Source organism: Leopardus geoffroyi, chromosome C1, assembly GCF_018350155.1.
Source record: "Leopardus geoffroyi isolate Oge1 chromosome C1, O.geoffroyi_Oge1_pat1.0, whole genome shotgun sequence".
NCBI lineage: Eukaryota > Metazoa > Chordata > Mammalia > Carnivora > Felidae > Leopardus > Leopardus geoffroyi.
The window spans coordinates 80,380,172-80,401,226 of record NC_059328.1 but is presented as its reverse complement, the minus strand read 5'-3'; the positions used below and the strand labels follow the sequence as shown (position 1 = coordinate 80,401,226).

The 21,055-nt window shown below is 44.4% G+C and overlaps 1 protein-coding gene and 1 pseudogene across 18 annotated transcripts in view; one reads left to right on the top strand and one right to left on the bottom strand.

Annotated features, from left to right (window-relative positions):
• SLC44A3 (solute carrier family 44 member 3) overlaps positions 1-21,055 on the bottom strand; it is a 328,287-nt gene that overhangs the window by 304,649 nt on the left and 2,583 nt on the right. For 8 of the 18 annotated variants that reach the window (XR_006712475.1, XR_006712476.1, XR_006712472.1 and 5 more), the window contains exon 2: positions 11,474-11,694. The exons of 1 other annotated variant lie outside the window; for it this stretch is intronic. The gene's annotated coding sequence lies outside the window, so the exon portion shown is untranslated. Of the gene's footprint in view, positions 1-11,473; positions 11,695-12,347; positions 13,513-13,552; positions 13,653-14,381; positions 14,511-19,705; positions 20,110-20,176; positions 20,252-21,055 lie in introns of those variants that run through there. 9 more of the 18 variants (XR_006712487.1, XR_006712485.1, XR_006712477.1 and 6 more) reach the window with 8 other exon arrangements.
• On the top strand, positions 8,354-8,448 carry LOC123600194 (annotated as a pseudogene).

Sequence of the window (21,055 nt, the reverse complement as noted above, 5' to 3'; positions counted from 1 at the left end):
TACTGTGTGGGGCCTTGTAAGCCATGAGAAGACTGAGCTAGGAAGCCGTGGAAAGTTTCTGAGCAGAGAAGTGATGGTATCTAATTTAGACTTTATAGGGATCACTCTGGCTGTGTCTGCAAAACAGAACAGAAGCAGGAATACTCCAGGGACAACCCCAGGGTGTAGCTCGTTAGCACATTATTAACATGAGCTTTGTCATCTGTGCCCAGAAGCCCAGGTCAAGGTAAATTAATAATGCCTTCTTTGAGTTCAAAACCACGGAATCTCAATTAATCAGAAAGTGTGTGGGGGCGCCTGGGTGGCTCAGTCAGTTGAGCATCTGACTTCGGCTCAGGTCATGATCTCACGGTCCATGGGTTCAAGCCCCACATCGGGCTCTGTGCGACAGCACGGAGCCTGGAGCCCGTTTCAGATTCTGTGTCTCCCTCTCTCTCTGCCCCTCTGCTGCTCATGCTCTGTCTCTCTCTCTCTCTCCTTCAAAATAAATGAACATTATTAAAAAAAAAAAGTTTGGGGGCGCCTGGGTGGCACAGTCGGTTAAGCGTCCGACTTCAGCCAGGTCACGATCTCGCGGTCCGTGAGTTCGAGCCCCGCGTCAGGCTCTGGGCTGACCGCTCAGAGCCTGGAGCCTGTTTCCGATTCTGTGTCTCCCTCTCTCTCTGCCCCTCCCCCGTTCATGCTCTGTCTCTCTCTGTCCCAAAAATAAATAAACGTTGAAAAAAAAAATTAAAAAAAAAAAAAAAGTTTGTGGGATGGAAGGGTCTTATTACTGTCCAGCATAGTAGCCACCAGCCACATGTGGCTATTGAGAACTTGCAATACAGCTGGTCTAAATGGAGATGTTCTAGAAGTATAAATTATACTGAGTTTCAAAGATTTGGTAGAAAAAACAAAACTCCCAAAAACCAGAATATAAAATACCTCATTAATAATTTTTATATGATTACATATTGAAATGATAATGTTTTGGATATATTGGTTGAGTGAAACATATTTTTTTTTCTCTCCTCAAAACCTTTATTACATGTAGCATGCATGCCACATAATTAGCATTATATTAGATATTGTATTGTTTTCTAAAAAAGCCCAACTTCGGCAAAATGACAAGGGCTTAGTTTTTTTCTTTATACATTACAGGGCCCAGTACACCCTGTCGGTCCCACAACATGTGCTTTGTAAGTGCTTGATCTTGTATCAAAAGGAAGGCCATGAATGCCAGCCAAGCTGCAGGCAAGCTGCTCTCACAATTATCGAGATCCAGTTTGTCTTACTATGTACGGTCATTCCTACAGCAGCCTACGGACAAGTTGCAATAAAAAGAATAGCGTGGGGGGCGCCTGGGTGGCTCAGTCGGTTGAGTGACTTCGGCTCAGGGCATGATCTTGTGGTTGGTGAGTTTGAGCCAGCCCCGCGTCGGGGGGGCTCTGCTGACAGCTTGGAGTGGGTTTCGGATCCTCTGTCCCTCTCTCTGCCCCTCCCCTACTCATGTGCCCTCACGTGCTCTCTCTCAAAAATACACATTAAAAATAAACATTAAAAAAAAAGAATAACGTGGCTTTTCTTCTCAAAGGAGTTAATTTGGCAAAGCAGTGATAAGGGAAAGTAATCTCACTTTTAAGTTAGGACCACATTTTCCAAATGAAGTCAGAAGCTTTGATTACGGGCTATTTTTCACCTGCTACCTCTGGTCCCCACAGCTGTTAATCATTCTTTGTGCCAAGATTCAGTCCTGAATGTCCCCCGCTGTCGGTGATGAATGTAGACAAGTCTTGCCTTAGGGTCCATGATTCCATATGTTAGGATGAAGGTTTATCTGCCCAACCGGGAGGAGGCACGTTCTCCTCAGGACTGGAAAAACATACTCTGAAATTAATTTCACCTGTTTCTTTTTACCTTTTTCATAGTTTATTATTAGGATATGACAAAAGTAGGTAGGGAAATTGTTTTTACTTTTTTAATATCGCTACTAGAAAATTTTAAATTACATTTGTGGTGTAGATTATATTTCTATTGGATAGCCCTGGTATTATAAACGGAATTATTTGAAGAAATCTCTTGTTATTTGAAGCCTTGTTTAATATTTTTTTCCAAAGTGTATTGTCCATTTCCTAGTTTCAATAAACAAAACCATGCAAAGTATAACTAATGTAATTGAATTTACTTTCATTAATGTGGAGAGTGTGTCAGTTATTCTGCATCATCAAAGCTTTGTTCTAAACATTACTTAGTGGCCCCGTTGTCGTAAGGGTGGTAAAAATGGCTCTCCCACACTGGTGCTGCCCATGGAGGGGCCCCCGGGCTTGGGGTCCTTAGCTTCACAGGTTTCAGAACATGAACTTAATAGGTTTCTTGGCTGGGATCATAGGGACACATTTCTCAAGAGTTGGTGTGAGACCAGTGACTTCCCAGAAGGACAGGATTTTCTGGATCATTCTATCTGTCATCTTGCTAATTCAGCTTTTCACCTCCCAAAAGTCATGGGCTGGGCCCCAAACTACAGGGTGGATCTGCTGCACAGGGGCTTAGGGGCTCTAAAGGTGGGTGGATTTATGCGAGAGAGGCTGTGGTGTGGGAATGGGTGGGGAACCCATGCAGAGACAGACACTAATGTGAGCTTCCTTCAGGCCACATCTCTCAATCCTGTGGTGACTTTCCAATGTGCCAGGAATGATCAAGCTCTAGAGAAACAAGCTGAACTCACTAGAGGGGAGTTCACTTCACTGGAGGTGGTCATATACACTCAAAAGACAACTTACTGATTTATAGGAAGAAACTAATCATCAGGGATCAGAAGGTTTGGCTCAGAGAGTCATTGCTTTGCTCTCTGGGGGAGAGGCTGCTCAGGAGGGCAGATCCATCAGTATTTGGAGCTTACTTGATAGGCAAAGACAGTGAATAGGGGATATAGAGGGATATCCCAAACATTTGGAAACGACAGAAATGCATAACTTCTGAAGAGTCAAACCATCCAGTGGGTTGCAGAAGAACCATTTGGATTGGTCAGCATGGGGCAAACACTCAAAAAATATGATCTGCATGCATATTTAATCTAAGAAGTAGTGGGGCGCCTGGGTGGCGCAGTCGGTTAAGCGTCCGACTTCAGCCAGGTCACGATCTCGCGGTCCGTGAGTTCGAGCCCCGCGTCGGGCTCTGGGCTGATGGCTCAGAGCCTGGAGCCTGTTTCCGATTCTGTGTCTCCCTCTCTCTCTGCCCCTCCCCCGTTCATGCTCTGTCTCTCTCTGTCCCAAAAATAAATAAACGTTGAAAAAAAAAAATTAAAAAAAAAAAAAAAAAAAAGAAGTAGTGAGATGGAATGATTCCCAGGCCAGACCAAGACTTGACTGAAGCATGAACATATTTCATGGAATGTGTTAATCACCTACAGAAGCACAGAAAAGGGGAAGTTTCAGAATCTGGCTGGCCCATCCACACACCATCCCAAGAGACCAGAGGGTGTCTTGACTGGAAGTAGAATGGAGGCCAATGGGGGTGTAGAGTGCCCAGTTGTGGAGAAACACACATCAGCCCTCAGAGTGTGGGCTCCAACATCTGAGTTCTAGAACTAAGATACCTCGCTCTGAATCCAGCATTACTAAGCTGATCATTGCCTTCCTGTACAGTTTTCCAATGGGAGAGACCAATGTAGTAAGCTTGGCTTGATTATCTTGTCTGCCTGAATTCTGTTTTTCCAGCCTGGTAAGTTAATTGAATTTATGATTAGAGATAGTAGTCTCTTATGAATTTTTAAGCATGGAGTTCATTTACATAATGAAGCACATAAATGAATTGTGTTTCCTGGTCTATACGACTTACTCAAGTGGCAAATTCATTAAGTCCAGCTAGTGTCTCCCTCCTATTGAGAGCCCTCTGTGTCCCCAAATTCCACTGCCTTCCAGTACTATCTCCAGAGTGAGCACAAAGAATCCTGTTCCAATCTGGCTAAGATATCCAACTTAGAATCTACACAGGTCCAACCAGCTGTGTAGACTATAGGTATAGAGAGGGAAAAGATACTGAGCTGAATTTTTACTTACTCTTGAATGTTTTTTAAATGTAAGTGTCTATTATTAGCCTTCTGATATACTGAAAATATGAAACCAGGATTGTGGTTTATTCACTCATGCATTCAACAAATATTTATTGAAGATCTGCTATGTTTCAAGCCCTGTTCTAAGTGCTGGGGACATATGTGGGCGAATAAAACACACAAAGATATCTATTCTCAAGGAAATTATAGTCCTGGAGGGTGGACAATCATTTAACAAAATTAAAAATATGTACGTAGCATTTTAGAAAGAGATAAGTGTTATTTAAATTCAGGTAAGAAGAATCCAGAGTACTTAATAGAAAGATTGCAGAATGGGTGCTGCCTGGTTTAGGCCCATGAGAGTGAACATATGACCACACATGTTCTCCAAAGGCTCCTTTGCAAACCTGCAGGCTGGGCAAGAAAGCTGAAAAGAGAAGCTAAGCACATTGATCACATCTGTCCTACATAAGGGCGATTTTACCTGGGCTTTCCTCGTATTCTCATTGGGGGCTTCTTTAGGACCAGTCCCCAGAGACATGCTGCTTTTTGAATTATTGTTTCAGAGTCAGAAGAACTTTGACTCTGCTGCTATTTAAGCAATATGTATTCTGACAGACCAGCAATTCCTCACACCACCTGGCCCACCCTTCCCCTGACTCCTCAAAGGGCAAGAAGGGGAAAGGCTTCTTTCAGCTGCCCCAAAAGTCCCTTGACCACCTCCTATGGCAAAAGTCCCTCTTTGACGAGAGTTGAGGTTCTGAGGTTCTTCATCTGAGAACATCTCAGTCTTTAGATCTCTGATACCTCATTAACAAAGCTGTGCCCCAGTTTCTTTCCCAGCCAGGCGGTTCAAATCTATGCAAATCAGCACTTGGTAGGATAGTTTGAGATGTGGAATTCCTCCTCCTCCACATTCCCATTCATCTAACAGGGTTTGCTTTTTAGATCATAATGTGGGTTGACTGGCTTACATTTTCCCTTTTAAATAGTGAAAGCACTGGCTAAAACCATTTAACAGAGTTATTAAATAAAATTAAGTTAGTGGCATATTTTGCCCATTCCCCCCAAACAGCAGAAATCAATTCCTTTCAAGGGAGCTCAAAACAAAAGCATAATGCCGATGTGATGCCCTCCAGCTTAGAGTTTGGTCAAGCCAGAGCTTAGACTACATCTCATAATGAAAGACTCTTGCCTAGTCCCTCAAGATCAGACGTTCAGGACCTGGATTCCTGTCAACACCATCCAATATTTACCAGGTGTGAAATCAGAGCTATACAAAGTTAAACATTCCTTATCTCTCCCTTTTCATATCCTACTTGCAAAGAATAAGAAATCAAACATGTTTAATAAATAGGCAAGGTGAATAAACACAGACAAGAAATAAATTAAGGAGGCTGATGTTTTATCAGAAACATAATTATTGTATTCTTTTAAAAGTCTTAGGTTTGGGGCACCTGGGTGGCTCAGTCAGTTAAGCCTCTGACTCTTGATTTTGGCTCAGGTCATGATCTCACAGTTCATGAGTTCAAACCCCACATCAGGCTCTGTGCTGACAGAGCCTGCTTGGGGTTCTCTGTCTCCCTTTCTCTCTGCCCCTCCCTTGCTTGCATGCACTCTCTGTCTCTCAAAAATAAGTAAATAAACATTTTAATATAAAAAAATAAAAATAAAAAGTCTTAGGTTCTAGGTTACTTCCGAGCCTATCTGGATTTGGACAGGAGCGGGTTTGGGATTCTCCACAGACCATACAGAACATGTATTACTTTACATACTGTGTTGATGGGAAAGGAGAAGATCCAACTCTCAGTAGCCAAGTCTTAATATTTGTAAACTCTGGTTGGGGCCTTAAGATAGATCTTTTTCTTTGAGGCAACCATCTAATGTAAAGCCTGATGTGAAACTTTCTTCTCTTCATTTGACATTAAACAAAAATTGAGGTTTAAAGAAGTGAAGTAATTTTTCCAAACTTACACATCTCAGGAGATGCAAAGCTGGGATTCAAATCCAGGTGTATCCAGCCCTCAAAGCCATGCTCCACCCAAACCTGCAGCCCTGAGTCATTTGCCGGGTCCCTTGGGACAGCTACCCTAAATATAGGTTTGGGTGCCCACTAGAACCCAAAGTTGAGAGGATGAATGGCTTTGGGACAGGTGCAAGGTGACCCAGCACTGAGTGAGTGACAAGTCAGGTACCACAACTGCCTCCAGGCTTAGAAGGCAAGCCAAAGCATTGTCAAGGGAGTGCTGCAGCCTCTTCAACCAGGGACTTTTCAAATAGTCCCTCCAAAAAGAATAGAAATTAAGCCTTCTTTAGCATGCACAGAGTATTTGGATGAAAGCTAATTAATGACATATTGCACTTGCTTATAATTTACCAGCCACTCCAGGATCTCAGAGATCTTCCACAAACAACTTATTACGACAACACTTTGTGAGGTAAGTGCTTCAGTCCACAGAGGAGTCAGAAGAAAAGTGAGGAGTTCACATGAAGTCAGCAGTAGTATTTGCATGCTGTATCTACTAGAGTCTAGTCAAAAACCAGAAACCACTCTAGGTGTCTCAAGCCAGACTGGATTTAATACAAGGAATTGGTTACATGGGGCGCCTGGGTGGCTCAGTCGGTTAAGCGTCCGACTTCGGCTCAGGTCAGGATCTCACGGTTCATGAGTTTGAGCCCCGTGTCACACTCCCTGCTGTCACCACAGAGCCCACTTTGGATCCTCTGTCTCCCCCTCTCTCTGCCCTTCCCCCACCCACATGGTCCTCTCTCTCTCTCTCTCTCCCTCTCTCTCTCTCTCGTTCTCAAAAGTAAATAAACATTTTTTTAATACATGGAATTGGTTACAGAGATCACGGAAGAGCTAAGAAACCAAAGAGGACACAGGGAAGCAATCTCAAGAAGAACACAAGCAAACATCTGCCACTATCCCTAGGGATGGAGGCACAATAGGTAGTGTTACCAGATCCCAGGGATAGAACTGCCATGCTGGGTCCACGGAGGAGGTGCAGCTGACAGGGGGCATGCTGACCAAAGTGGGGGCTAGAGATGGAGAGAGATACCCTGGCTTCTCCCTTCCTGTCGCCCATCAGTCTCCTACCACTTCTTCCCAATGACTATGCTAAGAAGCTAAAAGGGAGCCTGGGAAATGTACTCCCCTACCATACAGGGCTGGACAGAGAAGGACCAATCCCTAATCTAATGGGAAATACACTATTCAGAAATCAACAATGGGGTGGTGAATAGGCTGCAAATATGGTGGTGGGTAGGATGGGGTGGGGAAAGGAGAGCTTGAAAGTATTGCTGTAGGCCACTGATTAAAGAGGATTAGGTGGCACAAAGGACTTTTTCCTGCTCATCCGTGACAACAAATATCATATATTTTATCAAATATATTATCAAATATATTAAAGCACTTTTAGGAAAGTGAGGAAGATGGCCATCAGAATGGGCTGAAATCCAGGAAGCATGAACTCCAAGGGAGTATTAAAGAATCATAATGCATGGTTGGATTGCAAAGTAGAAGATTCAGAAGGTAAACAGAACTCGCTTCCTGTAGATACAACTCATTCTAATAAAGCTCGTCTAGAAGAATGGAGATTGAAAGCCGCAGCTAAGGAGCCAAACAGGATAGAATCAGCCCCAGCTCTGGCAGAGGGTGGATGGCTGTGTGTCTGGACTCTCATGGGTCTAATTCCAGAACTGCAAAAGCACTGCCCAGGCTGCAGCTTCCCAAGGCCCTCCCATTGCTGGGGTGCGGAACCATGGTTTATTCATTGATTCCACAGAAATTCACTGAACACTTGCAGTGTGCCAGGCGCTACTCTAAGCACTGCAGATGAATAGAAACCCCTCAACCCTTCACATGAGCCAGAGCAATACCATCCACTCTATCTGGAGGAGAGGGAAGGGGGAATGTCCTGGAAGGATGTGGTCACAGAGAAACCGAAACTCCCACTTCCTCTGTTATTCCTGGCTCTGCCGGACACGTTAATGGCAATTACACATGCACTAGGGACACACCTGCTTCATTAATAGAGATATTACTATAAAGAACAATGATATTTCTCCCCTGAATTCTAGTTTATTCAGTTGAACTCAACAAACACTTACTGTGTGCCAATTCTCTGCCTGGAACCAGAGCTACAAACATTTTATTAGAAAAGCAATGAACCTGCCCTCAGCATAGGAAGACTGGCGAATCCATGCAATTCCAAACCCAGAAATTGCTGCCAGGGACCTGAGTCCTCCACAGATTCACGTAGACGATGGAGATTGGTTTCCCCACCAGGGCAAAGGGGTGGCAATACCGGTCAGGACAACACATCTCTTGGGATGTGGAGGCCACCATACAGAGAAGATTAGCTTGGCCCCCCTGCAAGAATGACACACGAATGCATGAAACATTCCCTATTTTTGTGAGTAGAACACAGAAGGTTTTGAAGGCAGTGAAATACTCTGTATGACACCATAATAATGGATTCAGGCCATTACACAGTTATCCAAACCTGTAGAATGCACACCAGCATGAGTGGACCGTAACGTGCACTGCAGACTTTGGGTGACAACGATGTGTCAGTGTGGGTTCACCTGTTGTAAGAAACGTACCACTCTGGTGGGGATATTCGCAATGGGGGAGGCTGTGCATGTGGGAGGGCCCCGGGGCCTATGGGAAATCTCTGTACTTTCTGTTCAATTTTGCTGTCAACCTAAAACTGCTCTTAAAAAAAAACAAAGTCTTAATTTTTTTTAAATGAGTAAAAAAAAGAAAGAAGTTCAGGCAGGAAAGCAGCTGAGGAAATTCCCTGGAGCCACCAGACAGACACAAGACGGGACCCTGCACTGCTCTGCTGAGGCCTGAGGAAGTTCGAACGGTCCCGTGGGGCTGGGGAGGCCTCACAGTCCTTCTTTCTTTCTGGAAGAAGGAAAGGAGTAGAGCCCAGTATATCTGACTCTAATTTCTTCCTTTTATATTAATGCCTTGCAAAAATATACCTAATTTAAATAGTCGAGTACCATAATTTACTTTTTGATTTATTAATATTTAGGGGGAAAATACGTCTGGACAAGACTTCTTACATTGCAAATCTTTTTTTTTTTTTTAATGTGTTCCTCTGGACTGATAAGGGGAAATGAAGACTCTATTTGTTATTTAAGATATTTGTTTCTCCTGGTATTATGCTGTCCTGGGACAGTATTGTTGTTATCTTAAAAGTGAAGATATGTTTCTGTTTTCTAAGAGAGAACATCCTTGGTATAGAATCTCTGCTTCCCTACATATCTGTTTGCCTTGAGAAGTTAAATTTTATTTTAATTTTTTTTAATGTTTACTTATTTTTGAGAGACAGAGCACAAGCAGGAGAGGGGCAGAGAGAGAGAGCGAGACACAGAAGCCAAAGCAGGCTCCAGACTCTGAATGGGCAGCACAGAAACTGATTCTGGGCTCAAACGCGGGAGCTGTGAGATCATGACCTGAGCCGAAGTTGGACGCTGGACACTTAACTGACTGAGCTACCCAGGCACCCTGAGAGGTTAAATTTTGAAGCACAATCAAGGCCTGAGCTAGCCATGTCCATTTACTCAGACACAGGATATTGGGTATCGTGTAGCAATTTGTACAGAGCCCTCAATCTGTTTATGTTTTCCAGAAAGAATAAGGGCTGCTGGAAGCCTGCTTGGGGTGGGGGGACTTCCTTACCCTTCACCCTCACCCAGACTTGCAGCCTGGAGCTCAGCCCGATTGCCCAGGAAGCACCTCTCCTCTGTTCTGACCCAGGGTAGATCTGCTCACCCCCTCCCCACCCATGGCTTCCTGCTGCCTCATTCTCAGTGAATGAGTGAATTCTCAGTGAATTTGTCAAGGAAAAAAAAGTCCGCTCAGGCCCATTCCCAAGTGGTATTTTAATCATGACACTTCCCTAAGGGGTTTTGTTACTTTCAACACCTGGAGACATCACTGAAGGTTTAGGCTTTGTCTATAAGCTCAAAACAGTGTCACTACCGTCACTGGCTGGAGCAGTCAAGTCCACCTCATACATTAATCCAACAACCGTTTTGGGATAAACTTGAAGACGGGTTGGATTTTCCGTTTGTTTGCTTCTCTGGCTTGCCGAAGAAAGCTGCCGGAGTCGTTGAACAGGTATGGGAGGGCAGGAAAGTCTTCAGAGCCTGCCCTTCCTCCTCGGCGTTAATTAGAAAATTTTCTATCAAGGTTAATGCCTTGCAAGGCAATGAAGTTAGCTGCTGAAGGAAGCTGAATTTCACCGTTGGGCAGAACAGACAATACAAGAAAAAGGCAAACACAATAAACAGAAGGGCGTCCCAGACTACCTGCCACTCACCAGGGGAGGCAAACAAGGGGTTTTATTTAAAGCCATAAAGTCTTTTTTTTTTTTCTATTTTGTTTTGTTTTGTTGTATAGGTACTTTCTCCCAGTTTACAAAGTCTGAGTCATCCTTTTAATACACAAAAAATTCAAGTTAGCCGGGTGAGACTGAAAAGATAAAACAGTCTCCCGGGGAGAACTCAGGACTCCTTTCTCAGGCCGCTGCAGCACTTTCTGTCCTTCCTGGGTCACGGACTTAGCACGGCATCTCCCGTGTTATAGCACACACTGCTGCCTTCACCTCCCTGGGCCCCCGTGAGGGCAGGGGGAACATCTTGCTCTCCCCGGTTCCCCGCAGCACCCGGCCCTGAGCGGGCACAGAGTGAGTGCCCAAGATGAGGTGCTAGCAGGCTGGGTCGTGCTCAACTGTACATGCTCTGGAGCTGCACAACCTGGTTTGAGAGTGAGCTTGGCCTCGTCCCAGTGTGTGATCTTGACGAGGTTACTTTAGCCTTGCTACGCTTCAGTTTTCTCACGGGGGACATCACAGCACCTCCTCTCCAGGATTTTCATCAGACGTAAATTAGATCATCCCAGTACATGGTTATTGTGACTAAATCTTGATGATCTAGATGCAAAAGTTCATCAATACGAGCCAAACAATTACTTATTTATGAAGTGTTCGGGCAAATGAAAACCTACTCATTTAGATGGTGCTTCGCAAAGAGGGGAGTGTTCAGAGGTGGGTATTGGGGAGAGACCACCAGCTTGTCCAGGGTTTTGAGGCCAGGTGAAATAGCCAAGTCTTAAAATCAAAAGCGGTCATGGAAAAGTCGCACACACTCCTTCCACTAAGAGAGAGAAATTTATATGGTGTGTGTGTGTGTGTGTGTGTGTGTGTGTGTGTGTGCAAGCCCGTGCACGCACACAAGCCGTTTGATTTCTCAGGATTTTCCTTTTCTTATCTGTAAAATGGGCACAATGAATCAGTGGTCCAGATGTCCTATTCTCTGTTTTGCTATCTTAGAGACGGACGTGTGGACCAGAGCATTTCTCGATGGCTACTACGTGCTTTTACCTTTTCCAATTGTGAAAAAACGTTTTAAATTGGCACTTACCTTCTTCTAAGGATTATAGTTTCTGTGAACATCCCTTCTTGATGAAGAACACTTTGAAGAATGGAGGTTTCAGGAGCTTTTAGGTGAAGGGAGAACCCAGTGAGTTTTCGCAGAAGAGTCTTACAGGCACGGAGGAGAGTCGCAGAAAATGCTCTGTGCTTCACCTTCTGAGCCGTTCCCTCTCAAGTTCTCTTCCTCCCGGAACAGCACCTCCCGCTGACCTAGGAAAGAGATGGGCGCTAAGGAACAGGTGCAGACCTTGTCATGCAATCAGCTGCCAGCAAGCCTCCCCCCTCTGAGTGATGTGTCCTACCGGTGTACCTGGTTAGGTTTATCTGCCCCGAGAGCTGTGCACCCATTGTGCGCCACTGCATGTCTGGACCTCAGTAAATCATGGGTATTGCTGAGACCGTGATAACCATAATACTGCATGTGCCAATGCCGAGATAAAATAAGCAGACCCACAAGTAAATGGCCCCTAATATCTGAGTGAATTCCAGTTTGATCTCCAGCTCGCATAACCAGTTTATGTCTGGAACCACTGGATGCTTTGAACCAAGTCAGCTTAGGAGGTATGTTCACAGAAACTATAAACTACATAATCCTTAGAAGAAGACAAATGTCCATTTAAAACTTTTTTAAAAAATTGGAAATAGTAACTATTTGATACAACAAGCATGTAGCAGCCAGGAAGAAAAGTTCTGGTCCACACATCCGTCTCTAAGATAGCAAAACAGAGGATAGGACATCTGGACCACTGATTCATTGTGCCCATTTTACAGATAGGAAAAGGAAAACCCTGAGAAATCAAACAGCTTGTGCACATACATGCGCGCGCGCATACACACACACATATGCACACACACACACTCACCATATAAATTTCTCCCTCTTAGTGAAAGGACTGTGTGTGACTTTTCCATGACCACTGTTGACTTTAAGTCTTGGCTATTTCACATGGCCTCAAAACCCAGTGTGCTTTGCTCTAGGATTAACTGAACTTTTTGAACTAAAGGCTTAACTTGTTCTTAATCTTCTCTTTGAAATGCTGACTTAAAGAATTAGTGCCCTGCCCAACAGGTCACAGGCACAGAAGGAAGCAAGGAGCCTGCATGCACACTTCTTTAGCGACACAAAGTTCCTGGTCAGAGGTCCAGGACCAGATTTTTATGGAGCCGATGTCAGATCCAGCTTACCGAGGTTAGAGATCAAAGCAGAGGCAGAGAGAAGTGGAAGCTATCTGGAGAGGCACCAGATACTATCAGGAAATAGCGTGGCAGCGAAAGCTGAGGCTGCGCTGTAGGGAGCAGCTCTCTTGGGTAACTCAGGGTGGGTGGAACTCTCTGTGAAAGACCCACGGAATGGCATCTCTCACACACCTGATGTTCTTGGTACCCATCACGGCGTGAGTGCAGTAACCATCCTTGCCACACTGGGCTAAACAGCCACCGGGAATCAGAGTCTGTGAGTACTGCCTGACAGCATTAGAGTAATATCCCCAGTTACAACACAACCTTTCTGCCCCACATAAAAAGAGGCAAAGTGACTTCCTCGGGTAAGGGGACTAAGTGTTCACATACCCCGAAGTACCTCTTGGAGTATTCGGAGGCAGCTGGTGGGAACCTGTGGTTCATGTCATAGAGTCAGACCCAAACTCCTCCCTATTACAAAAACAGATTTCTCCCTATCTTTCCCCGTAGCCCCCTAACATCGCACACGCTGTCTCACTCAGCTCCTCCTGCCCCCAGGGAGTGTTGCCTCGTGGATGCCCTTAATGATTATTGGAACCTGACTGCCAAATGATAAAAATGTTTCCAGTGGGAGGGGGGAGAAGATACCATCTCAGATACCATCGACATTTTTCTAAGATGCTTTAAAGGTGACGTGGAAATGACCACATAGGAAAGGCACAAAGAGCGTAGCTGTTCAGCTAAGACAGGCCTCTGTCACCCCGGCACTGGGGCCACTTGACTTGTTTCCAGAGGCAAGCTCAGGGGTTAGCAGGAGGCAGAAGGTGTGGGCAAGTGAGGGGGCCACGGAGGTGGAGATGGCTTCTGCATCCCGAGGGAGGGAGCTTACCTGCCTGAGCATCCCCTCTGGGCTCTCGAATAAGGAGAAATCAGCGTACACATAGACCAGTAGAAATATAAGTGATTCTACGACAAGTTCCATCTCAAGCCTGGACATGTGTATCAAATAGGGCGAGAATTCACATGTTAGAAAAGGCATGTGGAAGGTGGATCGATAGGTGGAGGTGATTCTAGATTCAACTAGCTCATCAGCTCAATTATGGCATAAGCAAGGAGTACGTCAGGAGGGCCTTCCTAACCTAAACTCCGGTTTGTTAATTATCATCATGACCCCTATCTCTTAATGAAAAACAGAAACAGGGAAGAGCTTTTGTTTCATGTTGTCAGCGGGGGGAAAAGACATCTTCAGGCTAGGGTCTCCTTTTTTTTCCCCACTCCGGAGAGAAAAAAAATCTGGATGTCAAAAAATATTAAGGACTAAATGAGGTGGAAACAAAGCAAAAGAAGGAGCCCTTTATTCTCAACTAAGGCCTGGTTTTGCCATGGTTTTCTATTGAAAATTCCCCGTATTCCAAAGCCAGGAACCTCAGAGAGGGCCAGCTTCACAAGGGCAGGAAACACTGGGAAAAAAGAAAAGGGATGTGCAGCAGGGAAGGTGCGCACCTTAACGCTGCCCCTGTGGAGAGGTGGCCTGGTATAGTGGGTGTGGAGGTGCACCCCGGAGCTAACTGCCTACGGTCAAATCCCAGCTCTCGCCACCTCCCAGCTGGGTAACCCTGAGTGAGTTACTTAACCTCTCTGGGCTTTGGGTTAACTCGCGTGTATAAAATTCTACCTACATCTCACAGGGTTGTTGTGAGGATTAAATAAGCTAATACCTAGAGAATGCTAGAATAGTATTTTCTGGTGATTTTTACTCGCCACAAATAATCGAAATGGACAGCTACTGAGGGCTGCTGAATGCTTCCAAATGACCATTCGCTTTTCCACTGGCGGCATGATATGAGCTAAGAAGAAAGAAAATGTAGAGAGAACAAAGTTATTTTGCATGTTTCCTGGATTCTCGAAAATGACATCATGTCAGGGCTATGTATAGTTTATTATTCTCTCATTTGGCAAATATGTGATACTAGCATCTAAGCTACTGGCCTTCAGTGCAGGAACAAGGCAGACACGTTCCTGCCTGCATGATGTTTAGACCAGAGCAGAAGAGAATGACCTCACAACTAACTTCAGTACGGGGCATTGACTGTGGTAGGAGGGTGAGATCGGGATTCTGGCCACTGACCAGGCAGAAGACGGGACCTCCCCCAAGTACCCAGCACTAGTCAAGTCCATAGTAGCTGCTCCATAAACATTCATGGGATTAAGGAACATAGCACTTCCTGTGCTTTATTGTAAATTTCAGGTTGTCCTTCGTCTCAGAATCTTCAGAGCAAGAATACATCTTTCTTTTTGTGTCCCCAGCACCTGACATCACGCCTAGCACATAGGGGAAAGGGGTTAAAAAAAGTTTATTGAATTGATCTGAATGACTAAGAAAACCTAATGTGTCTCTCCCCTATTCAGCCGTGTAGATCTTTCTAGTTTTAACCCAAAGAAATAAGAAACTTGACAAGATGGGTAGCCAAGTTAATTTTAGGAGTTGGGGTTGTTTTTTAGTACCCATTAAAATTACATACACAACTGGTTTTCTGCTCACTGTTAGCTGCCATGGTCCCTTCCTTTTTTTTTTTTATTAAAAAATTTTTTATAAGTTTATTTATTTTGAGAGAGAGAGAGAGAGAGAGAGAGAGAGAGCATTTATTTGAGAGAGGGGCAGAGAGAGACGGAGAGAGAGAGAGAATCCCAAGCAGGCTCTGCATTGTCATCACAGTGCTGGATGGGGGCTCAAACTCACAAACTGTGAGATCATGACTTGAGCCAAAATCAAGAGTCAGATGCTTAACCAACTGAGCCACCCAGGTGCCCTGGCCCCTTCTTTCTTATTAAAACTCTTCTCCTTCAGTGTTGGGGTCCCATCTGTCCTCCCCCATCTCTCCGGACTCTCTTCTACTTTCTTCCCTAGGTCATCTTCCTCCTCCAGTCATGTCCCAGCCTCAGTTCTAGACCCACTGGTGGCGATTGTTTCTGTCTGATGGCTAACTTTATTGACCTGTTCTTTCTAGTAGAGGAGACCCACTCCCTGACCCCAGGAGTGGACACATGGCCAGGCCTAGTATTCCTCTGGCAATGGTGACTGGCCAAGGAGTGAACAAACGCCCCAAATAGGGACAAAGTCCTTCCCCAGAATGATGGCTGGACCCTGGTGTGATAGAGCTGAGAGAATGTTGCCCTACACTGTTGGCAGTAACCAGGCCCTACCACATAGAGTCCACGTGCAGACACAAATGGAGACCAGCTTCAATGGGAGAAAGAGCAGGCAAGAGCAAGAGAGAAACCCAGTCTCAGAGGCCCTGGTTCTGTAACCCTTCCACTGGGCTATGAGCTTCCAGACTCACAAACTTATAAACGCCCCTTTGATTTGAGCCAGGCTGAGCAGGTTCTTAGTGCTTGCTAAGGGATTTACTGTCACTAAAGACCCTCCTTTGGAGACCTTGTCCACGTTTACATCTTTGACCAAACCTCTAGGCAAATGTCTCCCAATTTCTAGCTCTACCCTCAATCTCTTCGCAAGCCTTAGTGCCCCGCTCCCAACTCTTTGTGCTGGGCGCTCTTCCTAGATGTCCACTGCCCCTCCCCTTCAACATGTGTAAATTCACAGCTTCTGAGCCACCAACCTTCCATTCCAGGCTCCATCTTGACCTGTGCCGCCATTTTTCTCTGCCCCAAGACCTTACTCTTCTCTCTCCTTCCTGCCCCCACCTACAATCAGTCACTGAGTCCTGCAGCTTCTTCCTTCATACAGTTTCCTACAGCTGTCCTTCCTTTCCATTTCTCAGCCACCATTTGGGTTAGGGGGTTAGATTCCCGCTATGCCCCTTGACTCAATTCTTCCGACATTCCACAACCAGAAGAGTAAGCCTCTTAAGGTACCGTCTGCTGAACCAAGTCCAGACTTCTTAGTGGAGCCCACAGAGCTGCCCATGACCCAATGTTCTAGCTTTTGGCAACACTTGTCACCTGCAGGATCTCCAAACCCGGTGTGTGTGGCCCCCACTCTGCTCACAAAGGCCTCAGCCCTTGGCTCACCCTTTCCCCCCTTACCCATCCCTCCCTTACCCATTCCCCTGGGATCCAGCTCAGATAATGCTTTCCTCCAGGGAACCTTCTCTCATAATCCCAGTGAAAAGTGAATTCTCTCAGGACACCTGCGGGCTCAGCAGGTTAAACGTTTGACTTTTGATCTTGGCTCATTTCATGATCTCATGGTTTGCGAGTTCAACCCCTCTGTACGCAAACAGCACAGAGACTGCTTGGGATTCTCTCTCTCCCTCCCCATGTCCCTCCCTCACCCTTTCTCTCTGTCTCAAAATAAATAAAGAAACTTAAAGACAACAACAACAGTGAACTGTCTCCTCGAAGTCCCAAATATCTCCTATACCTTTAAACAAAGCTTTATGGGTGTGGAGGACCCACTACGTGCCAGGCACTACGCCAGGCACTAGGGATGCCAGTAAAGATAAAGCAGACTCTGCTGGCACAGAGCTCTCAATCTGCTAGTGAGAGACATAGCGACGTGTCGCATTTCACTTACCCCCCGCCTTCTCCTGTGGAAGCTTACACATTTGCTTCAGCTCTCTGACTAGCTTGCAAGATATTTTAGAAAAAGTACTCATGGGGCGCCTGGGTGGCCCAGTCAGTTAAGCATCCGACTTCAGCTCAGGTCATGATCTCCCGGTTTGTGAGTTCAAGCCCCAGGTCTGGCTCTGTGCTGACAGCTCAGACCCTAGAACCTGCTTTGGATTCTGGGTCTCTCTCTCTCTCTCCGCCCCTCCCCTGCTCCCGCCCTGTCACTCTCTAAAATAAATAAACATTAAGAAAAAGGAAAAAAAGGACTCATAATGTTCCTAGTACCTTGCCTTACACACAGTGATCCTTCAGTACATATTTATTAGCCTGTATACGGGAAGATCTGGGTTGACAAATCCATACAGGATAGGAGATGTAAGACAAAGCCTATTTTTAAAAATAAGGGCCAGGTTTAAGGCCCATCCTTTTGATTTGGTCAATTTAACAGCTGTCTATAAAGTTTACCAAATCCTGAAAACCCAGTCCTGTCATGGTACCACAAGCTCCCTCTATAGTCTATGTCCTGTTATGGTCCTTATGACAGGGGAGAGGAGTCATCTTGTGGTTGGTGTGTAGCTGATTTAGAACTTCGAGTTGCTGCAATATAGTAACAGAGGGTAGTGGTTTAGGTTGGCAAGTACCACTAGCCGAATGCTATAACCATGCTTCCAATGTGCAGAAAACTTTGCTTATTCAGCAATTACTTTCCAGCTTGCAAGCTCTGTGTGAAAGAGCCATTGCTGTAACAGGACGGAGTATCATCCATTAAAGGCGGCAAGTGACTGGATGGATTGCGAGCTAATACGTTACAGCATCTGTAAACTATGCTATTTTATAAAATGTCAGCGAATAAATTATCTAAAAAAAGAACAAGGCCTCCAGATGCGAGTACTTTAAAAAAATTTTTTTTTCAACGTTTTTTTTTTTGTTTGTTTTTGTTTTTGTTTTTTTTTGGGGGGGACAGAGAGAGACAGAGCATGAACGGGGGAGGGGCAGAGAGAGAGGGAGACACAGAATCGGAAACAGGCTCCAGGCTCTGAGCCATCAGCCCAGAGCCCGACGCGGGGCTCGAACTCACGGACCGCAAGATCGTGACCTGGCTGAAGTCGGACGCTTAACCGACTGCGCCACCCAGGCGCCCCGATGCGAGTACTTTTAAACTAGTTATTTCACCAATTTTTTTTTTTAACTCTTCATCTGAGGAATCCCATACTTAGCTATCTTTTGCCTGTTTATAGACATGGCTCTCTATATTGGGATATTGACTTTTTTTCCACGTGCAAAATTTTGAAAGTTCATCCATACTTTCAAACTGATAAAGTACATGGATTTTAAGGCTACAGATAATTTTCTGAGTTGAAGACACCTGGCCGATGGATTGACCATGACATGCCTAACCTTATAAATTTTTTTGGCATGGAAGAAAATTTATTAATAAATAACATTAAGATTGTTTTATATCCAATCCAAAATGCTGACAGGAAGTCATTCAAACAATTAAAACCAGGACAGTAAGTAGGAGTGCTCATATATTTAATAGGAAAGAGACTCCTTGTTTTATTCTGTATATCCAAGGTCTAGGGAGAACTCAGCATCAGGAAGATAGTCAAGTATTTATTAAATGAACGGATTTCTGTTCATCGAGTTAGTGCATATGTCAAGCATAAGGAGCTATAGAAATTGGAAATTAGGGGACGCTTACATAAAATGATACCGTGTACAAACTTTAAAAGTATATGTGCTATATTAATGAGAATATACGTTAAAGGTTTTCATTTTAAATGACTTTTTGTTGCTAAAACAATATCCACGACTTGTGTTTAGGATGTATCTAGTTTATCAACATTGTACGTACAGAATAAAAATAACATTTACTGCTCATGAAATGGAGGTTGACAGGCTGTTTGATAAGCCTTGGGTTTATAAAGATACTTTTGTGCTGAACATACTAATCCTGTGTAATTAGTATCTTTAGTATAAAGATACTAATTTTGTGCTGAACAAACTAATCATACTAGTTTGAACTGGAAGTTATTTCTCTAAAATCATGCTTTGAAAATATTGGTGCTGTGCGATAACGTACTTGGTAAAGCTTCCTGTAAATGATTTTAGACAGCTAATAGAAGTATTTTTGCACGGCGAGGATAATAGAGTTCATCGTACAGGCTTTCGACTATTTAATTTCAGTCTAAATGCTAACTTTTGAACTAGTACATAATTATTTTCATAAAATGCACAATCATGACTGCCAATTTTTCCATGACTAACTATACCCTCCCAGATGTTGTTTTAAGTTCTGCTAAGTCATATTTTCTTTTTCCAGAACTCTGTGTTCCCTCCCACTCCTAAGTCCCTCTGGCCTTTTCTCAGACTTAGCCCTTTTCCTGAATTTGGGGTAAAAAGGATCCATTGCTCTTTTTACCATTCTATATGAATATAATAGTTTTACATAAATTACTCTCAATCTCACCTGCGATCATAAAGCTTAGCCTGTCCCCTTCCTGGAGAGGTATACATTTTGTGCAGTTTCTTCTGAAAAGTCGTGAAGCCTTTCCATGCAAGAACAGCCTCATCATATGACTGAAAATCTTCTGAATCACCCCAGAATCCAGGCTGTTAGAAAACTGCTAACCATTTCCAAACTTCCACATTTGTTTTCTGCTGTTCGGCTACCTCTCCTCCAGATTAGATTTTCTTGCTGTAGCAAGAATCATTAGTCACTAGTGAGACAGCCAGAGCTTACTGTCAAGGGACACCTTGCAACCCATGATGGATTCGTATTTTCTTACCAATCTGAGCTTTATGGAACACTCACCGCCCAGCCATTAGACAGAAAAACTTCAATGGCAAATCTCATCTCTTGAATGCCAGCGAAAATATTTGGCCGCATGCATGGTTCCAAAAAAAAAGTTTTCATTGATTCAAATGTATAAAAGCCTACCCTGTGCTGGTAATTGCACAAAGGGTTGAGAGATGTGAAGAAGAAAAATCCAGTCCTGACTACCCCCAAGGAGCTCTAGTGGGGAAGAAAGACAACAAACACAGAGTTGAAATCAAGTGAAGTACTCCATGAAATCAAGTCAGTGAAGTTCGCGGGGGGCACAGAGGAAGGGCTGCAACATGGCCCTCATCCTCACACTCCTTATCAACCACAATGCATCACTGGTTATGCAAAAGCTATGCAGCTGCTCCACAAGTCTCCATGTATGCACGCTTCAAGGAATAACCATCAGGATATTTCTGCCGGAGAACACTGAGTTCCCCAAACTGCATGCATTTTCTACACCTACTTGGAGAGCATTGTTGAGTGCCTATGGATGAATAAATTAATCAAGTAAGTCACGGTTTATAAGCCAGTCTTATTTCCATGCACTGGAATAGAGGAAAGTATGGTTGTGGAAAGAAAAGTTCCTGAGGTCAGAAGACCAGAGCTGCATGGTGAGGCTGTCTGTAGGACCCTCATCCCTAAAAGAATGTTTGTGAGGTCCCCGCCAGCCTTCTGATACTCTACGACTTAACCATAAAGGGAGTGGTCCAGCCAGCCTGATTATCATTATAGTTTAAGAATTTTTCCAACTTCTCAGAGTCTCCAAGATATACCAAACCGGAGGGAACTTTGGTAACTGCTAAGCTCAGGTTTACCGAAGGGGGTTAAAAAAAAAAAATGTGTAAGGGTAGGGAATAATTTTTAACAATCACTTGGTTTCTGTGCAATAAATATCAACAGTGAAATTTTAGGAATGTACTTTTAACAGTGCCAAGCATCAGAGATCTAGAAATCGTCTGGCCACAGTCTGATTGACTGCGATATCACAGAGAT